The sequence below is a fragment of the Sinocyclocheilus anshuiensis genome, unplaced genomic scaffold, assembly GCF_001515605.1.
Source record: "Sinocyclocheilus anshuiensis isolate Anshui unplaced genomic scaffold, SAMN03320099.WGS_v1.1 scaffold599, whole genome shotgun sequence".
NCBI lineage: Eukaryota > Metazoa > Chordata > Actinopteri > Cypriniformes > Cyprinidae > Sinocyclocheilus > Sinocyclocheilus anshuiensis.
In genome coordinates this window covers 22,178-25,863 of record NW_015552567.1, presented here as the reverse complement: position 1 = coordinate 25,863, position 3,686 = coordinate 22,178, and positions in this window count along the sequence as shown.

Genomic DNA, 3,686 nt, shown 5'->3' with positions numbered 1-3,686 from the left:
GAGGCATCAAGGGGTTTAAGAGTTTGAAAAAATCAGGAACCAGTATCGAAGTCGAGGTATCGTTATTGATAGTGAAAATTTTAGAAAGTTTACATAAATTTTTGGGTTAACTGGGACCATGAAAACATGTAATTTGGGCCTAGAGTTAAAAAAAAAATCTCCTTTAAGTATGCTATTTCTTCATATGTAAACAAACATTGTATCAATAAAACACTTCATCAGAAAATTGTATTCATTTAATAAAAATGAATGAGTCATGTTCAACCTCTGCTTTCTCACACAGAACAACCCCCTGGACAATAACTATAGTCTGGTTTTAAAAGCAGCCACTGAACTGAGACTGTCCTACTCTTGGTTATTAAAGCTCTGTGACTTGCAAGAGCAGCTTCTAAGTCATCAGTACTCATTTTGCTGGATCTGTCTGCGGCTTTTGGCACAGTTATCCACCTGATTGTCCTGTCAACCCATGTCTCAGGAACTGCACCCCAGTGGTTCAAGTCTTAACTCAGGTAGGTCCTTCAGGGTGTCTTGGAGGGTGAGGTTTCTAAGTCGTTATCTTGCTGCTGGTGTGCCTCAGTGTTTGGAACAGTTCTCCTCTCCATGTACATATCATGACAATGGGTCTGTCATTCAGAAACATGGCTTTTCATATTACTGCTATTGTAATGACAAACATCTCTCCCTTTCATTCCAGCTGGATGTTCCGACGGTCACTGCTCGCATCTCTGCCTCCTGGACAGAAATGTCTTGCTGGATGTTGAATGACCATCAGCTCAACCTTGCTAAGACAGAACTGCTCATGTTTTGCACTTCCAGATCATTGCACTGGCCCGATCCTGCAGATTTGCCCCGTACAACATTAGGAAGATCAGACCCTTCCTTACGGGGCATACTACAGAACTCCTTGTCCAAGCTCTTGTTCTCTCCAGACTGGACTATTGTACTGCTCTCTTGGCAGACCTTCCAGCATGTACTACCAAGCTTCTGCAACTAATCCAGTATGTGGCACTGCGATTGGTCTTTAACGAGATTAAGAGAGCGCACGTCACACACCTTTTGTTCACTTTGAAGAGGTACAAATTCACAGACCGACTGTTTGTTGCTGTTGTAATAAACTGCCTAACTCTGCCCATTTTCAAGAAATGGCTAAAAAGGCATTTTTTTTCATGAACACTTGACCCGTTAAAGGGATAGTTCACCCAAAAATGAAAATGACCCCATGATTTACTCACCCTCAAGCCATCCTTTGTATATGATTTTCTTCTTTCAGACAAACACAGTCATATCAATAAACATAATGCTTTATAATGGCAGTGAATGGCTGCCATGAGTTTGAAGCTCAAAAAAGTGCATCCATCTATCATAAACGTACTCAACATGGCTCCGGTGGGTTAATAAAGGCTTTCTGAAGTGAAGCATATTTTACACTTATTAAAGTAAAATAACTAACTTTCGGGTCAAACAGCCATACAGATTTGACTTAAGCATAACTTGCGCGATGTAGGATGTAGCTTTGTATGTCATGATGTAGTGTTTTGCCGGGAGCAAGTTTTTTTTTTTTTACTTTATAAAGTGTAAAATATGCTTCGCTTCAGAAGGCCTTTATTAACCCCTGGAGCCATGTGGAGTACGATTATGAAGGATGGATGCACTTTTTTTGAGCTTCAAACTCATGGCAGCCATTCACTGCCATTATAAAGCCTGGAAGAGCCAGGATGTTTATTGATATAACTCTGATTGTGTTCATCTGAAAGAAGAAAGTCATATACACCGAGGATGGCTTGAGGGCGAGTAAATCATGAGGTCATTTTAATTTTTTTGTGAACTATCCCTTTAATAGTTCACCACTCCTGGCTGGTGGAACGATCTTCCCACCCCTATTTATTGATCGAGAGAGTCCAGAGAATTGCGCTGCAGTGGTTTGATCGAGATTGAGCAAAAAACCTAGGACTAGTTCACAAAAGTAGGTTTTTAACGTAATTGAGAATATTTAATGAACGATTTGATTGACAGCAATGGTTTTTGAGGCAAAGTTACTCGTTATGAGAAGATCAATCAAATGATATGCATATTGTGTTCATGTGTGAACAATAGTGCAATATACAATGGTTTACGCACTTGAAAAACGCAATTTCGCCCCCCAGTGGCCGATTTCTTCATTGGCCGATGGCGGCCATGTTTTTTGAGATACGCCAATGTCCTCATAGACCATTATGGCACATTGGACAAAGACACAGCATACCAATTTTCAAGTCGATCGGACCAACGGTTGCGAGGTTATAGTCATGTTTATGTTTTTTCCATCTTATAGCGCCACCAAGTGGCAGAGCTGCGCAATTTTTTTTATTTGACCAAAGATCGAGCTCATACACATGTGTACCAAGTTTGGTGAAGATATCTAATTTTGATCACAAGTTATAGCCTTTATGGTCAAATTGGTCCTCGACTTTCGAACGTTTTGGCGCCCCATTGCAACAGTGAGTCGAAATTTCAACTTTTTTTGATAATTATTGATATTCACTGTCTAGAGAATATTTATGCAGTGGTTTGATTCCGATCGGGCAAAAAACCTAGGACTAGTTCGCAAAAGTAGGTTTTGGACATAACTAAAGTTTGCGGAAAAACGAGACCCCCTAGACCCAAAATCAGACTGACCGTTTTAAAATTGGCTTGACCCAAGGATTCCAAAAATGTAAAATCTTTGAGTCTACGACAAGCGGTTTAGGAGTTATTTGCACGTTCGCGTTTTTGATCGCTGTAGCGCCCCCCATAGGCCGATTGGTCCGGCTCTTTGCGCCTGAGTAGCGAGCCAGACTACTACCTTTTGACCAAGTTTCAGCTCTCTAGGCCTTACGGGTTATTCTGCCCGTTCAGTTTTAGTGCGGAATAATAATAATAATAATAAATATAGCTGCAAGCAGCAATGACCGGGGTTCAAGCACTTTGAGGCATTTAACATGGTATATTTTAGGGTCTAGACCAACCTGGATGTATGGCTGACAGTAAAACACATCCAAAATGGAGAATATGCTCACAGACACACACAAACACACACACTGAAATGAAATGATTAAACTTGTTTATTAATACTCAATAAGCATACTTAAACACACAGACACAGAGACACACACACATACACAGGCATACATGCACACACATTTTGTTGAAGATATAGATATTTGAAATAAATGATAGGTGACAACACTTATTGCAAGTCTTCTCTTTTTTTAAGAGTTTATATGTCATTTTCAGGTTTCACTGTAATCATAATCTGGCATAATTGTAAAAACTAATATGTCTGTATGAACAAAATGGTTAACTATGAGTAAATGTGATTTTAAATGTTATAACAGTGATTTTATACTGTCTAAGCATGAATTCATCAAACCTTTGAACAGTACTGTTTAAGTGCATTTTAATGCCAATGTGTTTAATTCCATTAGTGGTCTTCCACTGCCATCTAGTGGTTATAAATGCAATTTCTCATACAACACTGTGTTTAACCTTTATAACTATTATAATGTTATTTTTTGCACAATCTCTCTTAAATTTTGCATGCTTGTTTAAAATTAAATTATGCATCAATTTACACAGTTTTGAGAAGATACCTTCTCAACGGTTGCGTATAGTCGTTTTTTATGTTTTTTTACATTTTATAGCGCCACCAAGTGGCAGAGCTGCACCAT